Genomic DNA, 17,405 nt, shown 5'->3' with positions numbered 1-17,405 from the left:
AATGTACAGAAATCAGTTGCATTTCTATACGCCAACAACAAGACAGAAGAAAGAGAAATTAAGGAGTCAATCCCACTTAAAATTGCACCCAAAACCATAATATACCTAGGAATAAATCTAACCAAAGAGGCAAAGAATCTGTACTCAGAAAACTATAAAATACTCATGAAAGAAATTGAGGAAGACACAAAGAAATGGAAAAATGTTCCATGCTCATGGAATAGAAGAACAAATATTGTGAAGATGTCAATGCTACCTAGAGAAATCTACACATTCAATGCAATCCCTATCAAAATACCATCAACTTTTTTCAGAGAAATGGAACAAATAATCCTAAAATTTGTATGGAACCAGAAAAGACCCCGAATAGCCAGAAGAATGTTGAAAAAGAGAAGCAAAGCTGGCGGCATCACAATTCCAGACTTGAAGCTCTATTACAAAGCTGTCATCGTCAAGACAGTATGGTACTGGCACAAAAACAGACACATAGATCAATGGAACAGAATAGAGAGCCCAGAAATGGACCCTCAGCTCTATGGTCAACTAATCTTCGACAAAGCAGGAAAGTATGTCCAATGGAAAAAAGACAGTCTCTTCAACAAATGGTGTTGGGAAAATTGGACAGCCACGTGCAGAAGAATGATACTGGACTATTTCCTTACACCACACACAAAAATAGACTCCAAATGGTTGAAAGACCTAAACGTGAGACAGGAGTCCATCAAAATCCTAAAGGAGAACACAGGTAGCAACCTCTTCGACCTCAGCCAAAGCAACTTCTTCCTAGACACATCGCCAAAGGCAAGGGAAGCAAAGGCAAAAATGAACTATTTGGACTTCATCAAGATAAAAGGCTTTTGCACAGCAAAGAAAACAGTCAACAAAACCAAAAGACAACCAACAGAATGGGAGAAGATATTTGCAAATGACATGTCAGATAAAGGGCTAGTATCCAAAATCTATAAAGAACTTCTTAAACTCAACACCCAAAGAACAAATGATCCAATCAAGAAATGGGCAGAAGACATGAACAGACATTTTTCCAAAGAAGACATCCAAATGGCCAACAGACACATGAAAAAGTATTCAACATCGCTCAGCATCAGGGAAATCCAAATCAAAACCTCAATGAGATACCGCCTCACACCAGTCAGAATGGCTAAAACTAACAAGTCAGGAAACGACAGATGCTGGCGGGGATGTGGAGAAAGGGAACCCTCTTACACTGTTGGTGGGAATGCAAGCTCATGCAGCCACTCTGGAAAACAGTATGGAGGTTCTTCAAAAAGTTGAAAATAGAGCTACCCTATGACCCAGCAATTACACTACTGGGTATTTACCCCAAGGATACAAATGTAGGGATCCAAAGGGGTATGTGCACCCCAATGTTTACAGCAGCAATGTCCCCAATTGCCAAACTATAGAAAGAACCAAGATGTCCATCAACAGATGAATGGATAAAGAAGATGTGGTGTATATATATAATGGAATATTATGCAGCCATCAAAAGGAACGGAATCTTGCCATTTGCAATGACATGGATGGAACTGGAGGGTGTTATGCTGAGTGAAATAAGTCAATCAGAGAAAGACATGTATCATATGATCTCACTGATATGAAGAATTCTTAATCTCAGGAAACAAACTGAGGGTTGCTGGAGTGGGGGCGGGGTGGGAGGGATGGGGTGGCTGGGTGATAGACACTGGGGACAGCATGTGCTATGGTGAGTGCTGTGAATTGTGTAAGACTGTTGAATCACAGACCTGTACCTCTGAAACAAATATACCTTATATGTTAAAAAAAAAAAGAAGAAGAAGAAGAAGAAAGTAGGAAGGGAAAAATGAAGAGGTGGAAATTGGAGGGGGAGACGAACCATGAGAGACTATGGACTCTGAGAAACAAACCAAGGGTTCTAGAGGGGAGGGGGTTGGGTGGATGGGTTAGGCTGATGATGGGTATTAAAGAGGGCATGTATTGAATGGAGCACTGGGTGTTATTTGCAAACAATGAATCATGGAACACTACATCAAAAACTAATGATGTATGGTGATTAACATAACATAATAAAATAAAAAAATATGAAGAGAAAAAAAACAAAATGAACCTTTGTGGGAGAATCAGTACCCAGGTTTGATACAACACATTATCTAAAATGTCTAATTTTAAACAAAAAACTCTAAGTCATGACAAGAAATAGGAAAATGTGGCCCATATACAGGGAAAAAAGCAACAGAATCTGCACGTGACAGGGCCGCGATGTCAAAGCAGCCATTATAAATGTGTTCAGAAGACTGAAGCAGAGCTAGAAGAGATAAATGATGGTATGATGACAATGTCTGATCCACTAGAGACTATCAATAAAGAGATGGAAATTATAAAAAAGAATCAAATAGAAATTCCAGAGTTGAAAAGTACAATAACTGGAAAAAACCAATGAACTTAAAGATAGATTGACATGGATTATGTAATCTGAAAAGCAGAAAGAAAAAATATTTTTAAAAAAGAACTTCAGAGTACTGTAAGAACCAACAAGTGTACCAACATAAGGGTACCACACTATAGGAATGCCAGAAGAGAGAAAGACAGGAGAAAAAACACAAATAAAGTCTAAAAGATTTCAAAAGTTTATGAAAAACATTAATCTACACATCCAAGAAGCCCAACAAACTCCAAAAGGATAAGTGGAAAGATACCACACCAAATACATAATAATAAAAATGCCATAAACCAACAACAAAGAGAAAATCTTGAAAGCAGTGAGAAAAAAAAAAACCAACCAAGTAAATAGTGCTATAACTGATTTATATGGCTTAGAGATACTTATATACTGTAACAGTGAATGATATAATTGTTCCTAGGCTTTATATCCTTTAGATACTTTTAATTTTCAAAGTGCCCCCCAAATTCTAGCATTCAAAGCCAAGTCTAAGAATAAAAAGAATAACAACCACTGGAATTCAAGAACAGACTGAGTGAAATTCAGTATTTTTTAGTTGGTCCTGGTTAATCACTTCTATGTAGAAATCTTTAAAAATCACTTACTTGCTGGGGGAGGCCTGGGTGGCTCAGTTAGTTGAGTAGCTGCTCTCTCTCTCTTTTTTTTTTTTAGATTTTATTTATTTATTTGAAAGAGAGAGAGAACAAGCAGGGAGGAGGGACAGAGGGAGAGGAAGAAGCAGGCTCCCAGGACCTTGGGATCATGACCGAAGCCAAAGGCAGCTGCTTAACCAACTGAGCCACCCAGGTGCCCTAAGGATTTGACTCTTGATTTTGGCTCAGGTCATGATCCCAGGGTTCTGAGATCTAGCCCTGAGTTGGGCTCCATGCTCAGTGTGGAGTCTGCTTAGAATTCTCTCTCTCCCTCTCCTTCTGCCCCTCCCCCACCCACACACACATGCACTCTCTCTCTCTCTTTCTAAAATAAATAAATAAATCTTTTAAAAAATCATTTAACTTGCTTTTATTCATGAGCTCATAAACTCCTTCACAAGTAATATGTAACTACCATTCCACTTGTGATACAGTACAAATCTATCAAATTTCTTAAATATGCGAAATAATGTAAAAAAAAAACCTGTACAACTGTTGAACCACTATATTGTACACCTGAAACCAACATAACAATGGAATTTAAATTAAATTAAACTGAATTGAAATCACATAAAAAATTTTAAAGTGATCCAAGAAAATAATACTTTTTGTATGTTGTTTATATTATTTCTAACAGTATTTATTGACCAAAAAAAAAAAAACCCAATATCCCCAATATCATCTATGGAAAGAAGGCAGAATTTGTTATCTGAAGATCGGATTTTAAGTTTTCACTGACATTTACTAGCAGTATATATTGCTCACTTGAATCAAAGTGATTCAAAGAGGACTGTTAAGTCTTCATATTTTTACCTACGAACTAAAAATGTTTTCTTGATGTCCACGGAAACAAGTTATAGCAAAATGTACTGTGAGATATGAAGCATTTATAGACTAGTTTTCATGCAGGCTCTGGTATGGCTATTCTACTTCCCTAAACTATAAATTCTGTGAAGATAGATGTTATCAACTGTGTACAACACCTAATCTATGAGACTTATTTAATATACACTTGACAGGAACTGACACTTCTTGTGTAAATTGAAAGCACTGGAAAGTAATGTGGATTTGAAATACAAATGCTGTTCTTCTCAAAGTTGTGCTCTCTTGAACTATAATTAAAAATGTATTTTCTTATTTAACAGATATGGCAAGAAAATGAAATGTTCAAAGCAGTGAGTGGTGAATTATACAACACCAACAGGCAAAATAGCTTCTTGACTACTGAAAGTTACTTATTCTGGTGAAAAAAAATTGTTTTACAAATTATATTTCTGTCTCAGGTTATTGATTTTGCCAAACCACTTTCTTCCTATCTCATGCAGAAATACATATTCCTAATAAAACACCAATATCTGTAATGTTGTATTTTGTTATCCCATTTATATAAAAAGATACATAGGTACAATCTATTAAAAAACATATTCTGAGGTGCCTGTCTATTCCGTCAGTAGAGCATCTGACTCTTGATTTTGGGATCATGAGTTTGAGCCACATGTTGGATGTAGAGATTACTTTAAAAGAAAAAAAAAAGAGTAAAATGCGTCTTCTTTTATAAGGGACTATATTATCTTATTATTTTCAATGGAGTTATCTTTCATTGTAAAAATAAATGGAAACTAGAGAGCCTTTTAAATTTCTCTGCCCCCTTTCTCCAACTCCTCTTTATTTAACCTTTTATTTTTAAGAGAAAGCATGCACGAGTAGCAGAGAGGGGCAGAGGGAGAGAGAGAATCTCAAGCAGGCTTCACACCCAGCATGGAGCCCAACTTGGGGCTCCATTTCATGACCCTGAGATCATGACTGGAACGGAAATCAAGAGTCAGACGCTCAACCAACTGCACCACCCAGGTGCCCCTACCCTAACTTCCCCCAGCACCACCACTCAGCTCTTAAGAGAAAATCATTAACATTGTGATGGCAAAAGGTTTTGTTTTTAAGAACTATGTTCAACAAGAGTTAAAGCAAAATAAATCCATCAAAATGAACAAATAATTAGCCAAATAATTACCATCTTTATAAGTATTCCCTCCAATTCTGTAAGCAATGATGATCTTTGATAGATCAGGATTGACTCTAATCCTGTTGTTCATTATCTATGTGACCACCAATTTTTTTATTAATTTAGTAGGCTATGATGATACACAAGGCATTCCATTAAGTGCTTTGAATACTTTATCTCATTTTTATACTATTTTATTGAGAAGAAAACTGAGACTCAGAGAACTCATTTGCCCAGTATGGTATATTGGGGAAGAAGTATGAGACTAGAGGACACAAGACTGTTGGTCTTTAATAGCTGGGCAGCCACTAGTCAGGTATAGGAAGTAGAGTAACTTATTAAACACTTCCTGCCCAATTTCTTCCTCTGTACAATAAAAACAATCAAAATACCTACCTCATTAAATTATCGTGCTTATTAAGTGAGATGAGTTTATGTGAACACACTTCACAGAGTATTTGTCATATAATAAGCAAAGCTTAATAGTTAGACACAGGGCCTCCCCCAAACATATCACGCATTTAATATAAATTTCTAAATTTACAAATCATCTATCATAGAGATATCCCTCCCTCACCTATTATTTATTTACATTCTACTTGTTGGGAAACAAAAGTGAATTTGAATATAGTTAGAGTGACAATTTCTATTCCAAGTTATAGAATCTACCATTCCTTTTTCTATGCATGAATAATTTGATCTTCAAAAGCATTGCTTATACAGCCTGGAAAGAGAGGAATTCTAATTACTTATTGTTTTATAAAACTAAGAGCACATTTTGAAATTATTTGTTTTATTAAGATTTTCTCCTTCAGTAATAAAGAAATTCATGAAGCATAGAAGATAAAGACAGAGTGTGGGACCAGAAACGAAAAATTAAACTCCAAAGTATACAACTCCAGTGTGCTAAATAATAATACAGTGAAAACATCATTTTTACTATAGTTCCAAGAAATGTTCTAATTATGTTGATAAAAATTAGCTCATTTAATCTGAACAATAACCTATGAGGCAAGTATCATTATTATTTCCAGTTAACAAATGAAAAAACTGAGCATAAAAATATTAAGTAACTTCTCCAGGGTCACACATCTGAGTGTGTGCAGACAGAGCACCCCTGGGAAAGTTATTTACCCCATCAGGGCCTCTGTTCTCAACTGTGAATAAAAAGGTTGAAGATATCACAGAAGGTAGGATTTTTAAATCACCACCGCCATGAGTCACATCTCTTACCCAGTGTCATTTTTTATTGATAATTCAATGGATAGGCATGGTTGGGAAACATAGACAAATATGGAAATTTCTGGAATTCCTGAACTAGCTGTCTGGGTCTTTTCTTGATGTATCAGAATATACCCTGGCCCAGAGCTAATATATGAGGTCTCTAAATAAACCAAACAGGGCCTCATGTGTATAATGAAAGCTCTTTTAATCATGAAATATCTCTATTTTTATACTCCCATAACTACACAATTCACACTGACATTTTCCAGTGAATCACAGCTCATCAATCCATAGACTCTTAGTTTGTTTGCCATAAACAACCCAAACAGACCATGTACACCCCGCTAAAACTATTCTATAAATAAGAGCTTTAGCTTTCCATCAAAGAATAGCATCAGGAAGCATGTTTACAAGGTGATTTGATCAGGTCATTTTTCCTCAGGTGTCCTAGGTTAGAACTGGGTACCAATCATCTGCAACTTTTTTTCTAGATGCTGAACTAGATTATTTCCAAAATATCTTTCAAGTCTATCATTGTGATATTTCAAATTCAGTTGTGTTATAACCCATGCCCCTTTCAATTAACATATTAAATTTCTCATTAACATCCAAAATAATTTAGTAGGTTAAAGAGATAAGAATAGCAAAATATTACTGCTAGAATGTAATCCTTCAGTATGGAACTTAAAATGTTAAATATTTTTTTAACAGATCATGAGATTTTTGCCATAGAATTACTCAATATAACAGCAGGGGAAAAAAACATAATAATTCAGTAAGCAATTTTTAAAGCTTCGTAAGTCCTTGGGTTTTTTTTTTCCTCCTCTTGCCTGTTATAGAGCAACCAGAGATTCAGTAATAGCTGTTGAGAACTCATCACTCATCATATTAAAGTTATAACACATTGTCTTCAAAAACCAATGTCAAGAATTACTTACATCTTTTAGGCTACACTCACGTTTTAAGAAAAATATTGGTAATAAGTATAAAGTTGGTGATAAGCATAAAAAATCTATCCAAACAAAAGGGAAATACACCATGTAATATTATGTGAAAGATTAAATAAGTAGAAACAATGAAATAATTAAGATAATAAAAATAAAACTAGAAATGAGAAAACACTAAAATATGGAATGTCAAATATATCCTAGCATCAGGATGTATGGGTATGTATACACATCTTACTGATTACATATTCATATATATACACTAATATGTAACCATATTAGAGCCATATTTCCCCAATTATTGTTTTATAGTTTTCAATCTTTAATCACATATGTGGATTTTCCTTTGTGATTTATTTTATTTATTCAGTTACAATTTCCCTACTCATCTAGTTGTCGGAAAAATCTTGACTTTATTGTGTTACAGTATCAGAGGTTTTATTTTTATATTTAAGTCATCAATCCATCTTGATAAAAAAGATAATGAGATTAAATTCTAGGGTAGTTAAAAATAGAAAACTCATCTACAACTGTACCATTTTCTGAAACAAGATAAATTTTCTAGTTGGTTCATAAAGGACTAGAAAACATAAAATAGTCAAGGATTAAGGGAGCTACTTAAAATTTTCAAACAATAAATTCTTAAAATACTGCAAAACTCATGGCTGGCAAAGAATATAAGAAACGAGGCACTGATGGATGTGTAAACTGCTACAAACATTCAGAACAGCAAATTGACAATAGATATCAGGAGCCATACAATTTTCCTCATCAAAAACTTTACTTCCAAGAAGCAATGCTACTAAATAATCTCAAATTCATATGATGACTTATGAATCAAAATATTGTGCCGTTAACTATAACAGTGAAAAACTGGAAGAAATTTAAATGTCCAACAGTGTGAAAATAGCCTAGTGAATTGTGATATACATATAAAGGAAAAAATTATATAGAGTTTAAAATAGATTTTACTAAAAATGTTTATTCCATGAATGTGCTTAAGGTTTACTAAAAATCTGTGATACAAAATTGTATATGCAATATAATCCTTTTAAAAAAGTATACAGTCTCTAATTCACACTTAATACACACACATGCATACATAGAAAAATGCATAGAAGAAAATGCACTAAAATGAAAACAGTGATTATCTTTGGGAGAAGAAATTGATATATAATGTTTATTTATCTTCTTTCACTTTTCTATGTTATCCATGTTAACATCTGTGTTATTTGAGTCTTTGATAAAGCAACCAAATTCATGTCCTAATTTATACATTGTTTTTGAGATTGTGAATTTGTCTTTAATAGAATTAAAAAGGATCCTTGAAGAGCAATTTATAAAAATGCTGAAGGATAATTTTTCAGATTTCAGGATCTTCAAAGTGTGACTTTTAAATTTCTGCTTGTTTTTCCAAAAGAAACTAAGTTTTCCATTAAAAACTCCGAGTCCTAATTGGCATCCTGTCATGATTTAGAATTTGCCATGCTGGGTTAGCTCACACTGAGACCAAAAATATCTCATAGACAGAAATGCCAAAAAGCCATTCTGTTCCTTGATTGTCCCATGTAGGATTGCCCCCAACAAATTAGCTATGATCTCCAAGTATCTATAGTTTAATCAAATAACTCATAGATCTGATAGGTATGCAAATATGGATTCCATTTTTCTCAACTCTCAAATAGTATTCTAATATCTTTTAAATTTGTTCTATCAATAATCTTACTATATGTAGTTGTAAAATCTTTCAATTTGTTAAGTTTCACACTATCTCTTTCTATTTCATTTGGAGGTGTATAATTTTTAATGGTATTCTTATCTATAAATTTTAATCCTCATTTATGCTTTTGTAAAGTCTGTTTCTTTCTAGTGATGGTGAGAAGGAATGTGATGGGCTGTGGGGAAAGGTGAGCCGGCTTGAGCTGAGCACTGAGAGCCCTGTTCCTCCTGCATGTCACCGGATTGCAGGAAAATTGCCCTGTGTCTCCCACTATAGTGCAGATGCTTACTGTTTCTCTCTGGGGCAACAGAGAGTATTATACAAAAAGCATATTGTTTAAAAGCAAAGATGTGGTCGATGTCCATCAACAGATGAATGGATAAAGAAGATGTGGTATATATACACAGTGGAATATTATGCAGCCAACAAAAGGAATAAGATCTTGCCACTTGCAACGACATGGATGGAACTGGAAGGTGTTATGCTTAGTGAAATAAGTCAATCAGAGAAAGACATGTATCATATGACCTCACTGATATGAGGAATTCTTAATCTCAGGAAACAAACTGAGGGTTGCTGGAGTGGGGGATGGGTGGGAGGGATGGGGTGGCTGGGTGATAGACATTGGGGAGGGTATTGCTATGGTGAGCGCTGTGAATTGTGCAAGACTGTTGAATCACAGATCTGTACCTCTGAAACAAATAGTGCAATATATGTTAAGAAAAAAAAGAAGAAGAAGATAGCAGGAGGAGAAGAATGAAGGGGTGGAAATCAGAGGGGGAGACGAACCATGAGAGATGATGGACTCTGAAAAATAAACTGAGGGTTCTAGAGGGGAGGGGGGTGGGAGGATGGGTTAGCCTGGTGATGGGTATTAAAGAGGGCACGTTCCACATGGAGCACTGGGTGTTATGCACAAACAATGAATCATGGAACACTACATCAAAAACTAATGATGTAATGTATGGTGATTAACATAACAATAAAAAAATTTTAAAAAAGCAAAGACTTGGTCAATGTCAGTATTACAAAGCAAGAAAGTTGATTTCATGCTGTCCCAGACATCACCTAGTTAATATCCAGATTCCCATAGTGCTCCAGTATCCCCCACATCCAAGTTTAAAACACCTTCAGAACCACTGCCCTGAGTACTGACTGCAGTTCTCTCTTGAGCACATTTGGGGTTGAGTTATTTTGTTCAAACTCATCCCAATTGCCTTTCTGCTTCAGGTGGTTTTTCCTAGTTACTGCCCCCTTCCAACTTGAAAACTTGTTCTGATTGTCATGGTAATTATGCATTTTGCTTATCTTTTTTTATAAATATTCATACTCTGTCATTTTTAAGGATTTGAGTTCTGGGAAAGGATGGTACATTAATAAAATAAAACTTAAAAACACTTTTTCCAAATGTATCTTAGACATTTTTTAAAACCCCTTAGTTAATTAAAATAACATTATATTATTTAAATCTGGGGGGATTTGGTGGGGAAATATATATCTTTATGAAAGTCACTGTAACAAGGAAAATAGTTCTCCAGGCTTCTTTTATATTTCTTACAAATATTTGTTTTATAAAAGTCAGGCATGCTTTCTCAAAAGCATTTTGGTTTTGATATTATTATGTAACTTTAAATTAACTTTAAAGTAAACCACTTTAAATTAGTAAAGTGGTTTACTAATATTGAATTGATTTTCATGAATTTTTCACTTATTGAATTATATTATTATTTTTTATTTTTTATATACCTGTTACATTTTTTCTTTTGCTTTTTAATATTTCCTATTGTGTTATCTAATTTTTCAAGGAAAAAATTGTAAAATATACGAGTCAGAATGGTTATGCTGGTATTTTTTTCTACCTAATTTACATGAGAGAAATCCCAAAATTGTTATTACGTTTTTATCAATTAATTCTTATGCTTTAACCAAATCTTAATTTATAATTTTTTCTATTCTACTATTGGAGACCAAAAAATCATGTGACAATCTTTGTCTTTCAAATCTTTATTGTAGGAGTGCCCAGGTGGTGTAGTTAGTTAAATGCCCAATTCTTAGTTTCAGCTCAGGTCGTGATCTCAGGTTCCTGATCTCAGGGTTGTGAGATTGAGCTCTGCATTGAGCTCTGCACTTGCATGGAGTCTGCTTGAGATTCTCTCTCCCTCTCCCTCTGCCCCTCCTGCTCATGCTCTTTCTCTCTCTCTCTCTCTCTCTCTCTCTCTCTAAAATGAATAAATAAATCTTTAAAATATATATAAGTAAATAAATCTTTATTGTAGAATGTACGATATGTCACTATTATATGATTTTTCTCTTCATATTTTTTAACTAAATTTTTCCTGTTTCTTATATTAGTATTGAGATCCATGCTTTTGTTTTTGTCTTTTGTTTGCATTTTCCTATAATACTTTTATCAGGTCCTTTATTTTTCAAGTTTTTTTTTTAATTTTATTATGTTATGTTAGTCACCATACAATACATTATTCGCTTTTGATGTAGTGATCCATGATCCAGTGTTTTCGTATAACACGCAGTGCTCCATGCAATACATGCCCTCCTTAATACCCATCACTGGGCTAACCCATACCCCCACCCCCCCTCCCCTCTATTTACTTTGGGGTAAATACCCAGTAGTGCAATTGCTGGATCATAGGGTAGCTCTATTTTCAACTTTTTGAAGAACCTCCATACTGTTTTCCAGAGTGTTTGCACCAGCTTGCATTCCCACCAACAGTGTAGGAGGGTTCCCTTTCTCTGCATCCCTGCCAACATCTGTCGTTTCCTGACTTGTTAATTTTAGACATTCTGACTGGTGTGAGGTGGAATCTCATTGAGGTTTTGATTTGGATTTCCCTGATGCCGAGCAATGTTGAGCACTTTTTCATGTATCTGTTGGCCATTTGGATGTCTTCTTTGGAAAAATGTCTGTTCATACTGTCTCAAATTTCCCCTCTAAAACCCTGTTTGTTTCTCAGAGTCCATAGTCTCTCATGGTTCATCTCTCCCTACGATTACCCTCCCTTCATTTTTCCCTTCCTTCTCCTAATGTCCTCCATGCTGTTCCTTATGTTCCACAAATAAGTGAAACCATATGATAATTGACTTTCTCTGCTTGACTTATTTCACTTAGCATAATCTCCTCCAGTCCCATCCATGTTGATGTAAAAGTTGGGTATTCATCCTTTCTGATGGCTGTGTAATATTCCATTGTATATATGGATCACATCTTCTTTAACCATTCATCTGTTGAAGGGCATCTCAGCTCTTTCCACAGTTTGACCATTGCAGACATTGCTGCTATGAACATTGGGGTGTATATGGCCCTTCTTTTCACTACATCTGTGTCTTTGGGGTTGAGTGCAATTGCTGGGTCAAAGGGTAACTCTATTTTTAATTTTTTGAGGCACCTCCACACTGTTTTCCAAAGTGGCTGTACCAACTTGCCTTCCCACCAACAGTGTAAGAGGGTTCCCCTTTCTCCACAACCTCTCCAACATTTGCTGTTTCTTTCCCTGTCTATTTTTGCCATTCTAACTGGTGTAAAGTGGTATCTCAATGTGATTTTGATTTGAATTTCCCTGATGGCTGATGATGATGAACATTTTTTCATGTGTCTGTTAGCCATTTGTATGTCTTCTTCAGAGAAGTGTCTTTTCATATCTTCTGCCCACTTTTTGATTTGATTATTTGATTTTTGGGTGTTGAATTTGAGAAGTTCTTTATAGATCTTGGATACCAGCCCTTTATCTATACTGTCATTTGCAAATGTCTTCTCCCATTCTGTGGGTTGCCTCTTTATTTTGTTGACTGTTTCCTTTGCTGTGCAGAAGCTTTTTATCTTGATGAAGTCCCAAAAGTTCATTTTTGCTTTTGTTTCACTAGCTTTTGAAGATGTATCTTGAAAGAAGTTGCTGTAGGCTATGTCAAAGAGGTTACTGCCTATGTTCTCCTCTAGGATTTTGATGGATTCCTGTCTCACATTGAGGTCTTTCATCCATTTTGAGTTTATCTTTGTGTATGGTGTTAGAGAATGGTTGAGTTTCATTCTTCTGCATGTGGCTGTCCAATTTTCCCAGCACCATTTATTGAAGAGACTGTGTTTTTTCCATTGCATATTTTTTCCTGCTTTGTCAAAGATTATTTGACCATAGAGTTGAGGGTCCATATCTGGGCTCTCTATTCTGTTCCATTGGTCTATATGTCTGTTTTTGTGCCAGTACCATGCTGTGGTGATCACAGCTTTGCAATATAGCTTGAAATTGAGCAACGTGATGCCCCCAGCTTTGTTTTTCTTTTTCAACATTTCCTTGGCTATTCGGGGTCTTTTCTGATTCCATACAAATTTTAGGATTGTTTGTTCCAGCACTTTGAAAAATGTCATTGGAATTTTGATCGGGATGGCATTGAAGGTATAGATTGCTCTGGGTAGCATAGACATTTTAACAATGTTAATTCTTCCGATCCATGAGCATGGAATATTTTTCCATCTTTTTGTGTCTTCTTTAATTTCTTTCATGAGTGTTCTGTAGCTCCTAGAGTATAGATCCTTTACCTCTTTGGTTAGATTTATTCCGAGGTACCTTATGGTTTTTGGTGCTATTGTAAATGGAATCGTTTCTCTAATTGCTCTTTCTACAGTTGCGTTGTTAGTGCATAAGAAAGCAACTGATTTCTGTGCATTGATTTTGTGTCCTGCCACATTATTGAATTGCTGTATGAGTTCTAGTAATTTGGGGGTGGAGTCTTTTGGGTTTTCAACATAAAGTATCATGTCGTCTGTGAAAAGAGATGCCAATTTGAATACGTTTTATTTCTTTTTGTTGTCTGATTGCTGTTGCTAGGACTTCTAGTACTATGTTGAACAATAGTGGCAAGAGTGGGCATCCTTGACGTGTTCCTGATCTTAAGGGAAAGGCTTTCAGCTTTTCCCCATTGAGGATGATATTCGCTGTGGGTTTTTCATAGATGGATTTTATGAACTTGAGGAATGTTCCCTCTATCTCTTTACTCTGAAGAGTTTTAATCTGGAAAGATGTTGTATTTTGTCAAATGCTTTTTCTGCATCAATTGAGAGGACCATATGGTTCTTCTCCCTCCTCTTATTAATGTGTTCTATCACGTTGATTGATTTGCCTATGTTGAACCACCCTTGCATCCCAGGGATAAATCCCACTTGGTCGTGGTGGATGATCCTTTTAATGTATTGTTGGATCCTGTTAAGCTAGGATTTTGTTGAGGATTTTGGAATCCATATTCATCAGGGATATCAGTCTGAAATTCTCCTTTTTGATGGGGTCTTTTCCTGGTTTGGGGATTAAGGTAATGCTGGCCTCATAGAATGAGTTTGGAAGTTTTCCTTCTGTTTCTATTTTTTGAAACAGCTTCAGTAGAATAGGTATTATTTCTGCTTTGAATGTTTGGTAGAATTCCCCAGGGAATCCATCAGGCCCTGGACTCTTGTTTTTTGGGAGGTTTTTGATCACTGCTTCAATCTCGTTACTGGATATTGGCCTATTCAGGTGGTCAATTTCTTCCTGTTTCAGTCTTGGCAGCTTATAGGTTTCCAGGAAGGCCTCCATTTCATCCAGATTGCTCAGTTTATTGGCATACAGTTGTTGATAATAATTTCTAATAATTGTTTCTATTTCCTTGGTGCTAGTCGTGATCTTTCCCCTTTCATTCATAATTTTATTAATTTGGGTCCTTTCTCTTTTCTATTGGATAAGTCTGGCCAGTGATTTATTGATCTTATTAATTCTTTCAAAGAACCAGCTTCTAGTTTCATTGATCCGATCTACTGTGTTTCTGGTTTCTAATTCATTGATCTCTGCTTTAATTTTAATTATTTCTCTTCTAATGCGTGGCTTATGGATCGTTTGTTGCTTTTCCTCTAGTTCTTTAAGGTGTAGAGTTAGTTGGGTGAATTTGGTATTTTTCTATTTTTTTGAGTGAGGCTTGGATGGCTATGTATTTGCCCCTTAGGACCACCTTTGCATATCCCATAGATTTTGGACCAATGTGTTTTCATTCTCATTGATTACCATGAATTGTTTAAGTTCTTCTTTGATGTCCTGGTTGACCCAAACATTCTTGAGCAGAGTGGTCTTTAGCTTCCAAGTGTTTGAATTTCTGCCAAATTTTTTCTTGTGATTGAGTTCCAGTTTTAAAGCATTGTGGTCTGAGAATATGCAGGGAATAATCTCAATCTTTTGGTATTGGTTGAGACCTGATTTGTGACCCAGTATGTGGTCTATTCTGGAGAACGTTCTATGTGCGCTCGAGAAGAATGAGTATTCTGTTGTTTTAGGGTGGAATGTTCTGTATATATATCTATGAGGTCCATGTGGTCCAGTGTATCATTCTTAGCTCTTGTTTCCTTGTTGATTTTCTGCTTAGATGATCTGTCCATTGCTGAGAGTGGAGTATTGAGGTGTCCTACAATTAACGTATTGTTATCAATATGACTCTTTACTTTGGTTAACAGCTGGCTTATGTAGATGGCTGCTCCCATGTTGGGGGCATAGATATTTACAATTGTTAGATCTTCTTGTTGGATAGACCCTTTAAGAATGATATAGTGTCCTTCTGTGTCTCTAATTACAGACTTTAGTTTAAAATCTAATTTGTCTGTTATTAAGAATTGCTACCCCAGCTTTCTTTTGAGGTCTGCTGGCATGGAAGATGGATCTCCATCCCTTCACTTTCAGTCCGGATATATCTTTAGGTTCCAAATGAGTCTCTTGTAGGCAGCATATGGATGGGTTCTGTCATTTTATCCAGTCTGTAACCCTATGCCACTTTATGGGAGCATTTAGGCCATTCACGTTGAGAGTGACTATTGAAAGCGATGAATTAATTGTCATCATGTTGCCTGTGAAGACGTTGTTTTTATAGATTGTCCCTGTAAATTTCTGTTGTATATCACTCTTGGGGTCTTTCTCCTTTTATAGAACCCCCCTTAATATTTCTTGCAGAGCCGACTTAGTGGTCGCATATTCTTTCAGTTTCTGCCGGTCATGGAAGCTCTGCATCTCTCCATCCATTCTAAATGACAGCCTCGCCAGATAAAGTATTCTTGGCTGCATGTTTTTTTCATTTAGTACCCTGAATATGTCTTGCCAGGCCTTTCTGGCTTGCCAAGGCTCTGTGGATAAGTCTGACGTTATTCTGATGTTCCTCCCTCTATACGTAAGGAATCTCTCCCCCTAACTGCCCTTAAGATGGTTTTCTTGGTTCTAAGATTTGCAAGTTTTACTATTACATGCTGGGGTGTTGACCTGTTTTCCTTGATCTTGAGAGGGGTCCTCTCTGCCTCTAGGATGTGAATGTTTGTTTCATTCCCCAGATTAGGGAAGTTCTTAGGTACGATTTGCTCAAATGCATCTTCTAGTCCTCTCTCTCTCTCTACTCCCTCTGGGATTCCAATTATTCTGACATTGGAATGCTTCATAGTGTCACTTATTTCTCTGATTCTGTTTTCATGGATTCTGAGTTGTTTTTCCCTGGCCTCCTCTTTTCTCTTTTTATCTATTATATTGTCTTTCAGGTCATTTATTCGTTCTTCTGCCTCACTTACCCTAGCTGTTAGATTATCTAGATTGGATTGGATCTCATTGATAGCATTTTTAAATTCTGCCAATCCAGCTTTCATTTCTGCCCTCAGAGACTCTATGTTGCCATTAATTGATTTCTCCATTCTAGCCATTGTCTTCACAATTGCTAACTTGAATTCCGTCTCTGACATCTTGGTTATATCTGCATCCATTATGTAAATCTGCAGCATAAGTCATAATCTCTGAGTCTTTTCTATTTGGGGGGGTTCCTCCTCCTAGTCATTCTGTTAATGGGTGTTTGAGGGAATGTATAGAGTCCAAATTATTGACCAGAACCCAAGCAAGATGCACCTGTTTTCTTGGGACCTTAGGGTTGCTTGCCTCTTGTTTTCCCAGCCTGTCTTCTGCGGGAGGGGCCTGCCGCCCTGTTACTCAGGCAACCCTGTTTGGGCAGAGTTGCCCTGACCTGCTGTGGTGGGGGATGGGCTCAGCGGGAATCAGTTTTGGGGGCTTTTGTTCTCTGGTGGCTTTCTGGTCTCTTCCATGAGTCAGAGCAGAAGAGACTGTTTCCAACCCTCTGCCTCAGAGCATAGAGACCGCAGTCTGTTCTTCAGTGAGCTCTCCAGGCCACACCGTTTCCGTTTCTGTCCCTGCTGCTATAAACTGCAGCATCCTAGGTTGTACGCCCCTCCGCAGCACTCCCAGTCCTGCCTCCAGGTCGAGGCATGTCTCTGCCCTTTGTGCTTCTAAAACCGCCAGGCGCTCCCAGTTTGCATGCACAACCCCGCCGCTCTGGGTTTCTCCCCCAGGGGCTGCCCTAAAGTCCTTTCCCCGCCGCTACCAGTCTGCTAGTCTGTGCCCTGTCCCCAGCA

This window comes from Eumetopias jubatus, unplaced genomic scaffold (genome assembly GCF_037043125.1).
Source record: "Eumetopias jubatus isolate StellerSeaLion01/CBP00866 unplaced genomic scaffold, mEumJub1_p1.0 scaffold_2, whole genome shotgun sequence".
NCBI classification, from domain to species: domain Eukaryota; kingdom Metazoa; phylum Chordata; class Mammalia; order Carnivora; family Otariidae; genus Eumetopias; species Eumetopias jubatus.
Note: the sequence above shows the minus strand (reverse complement) of the source record.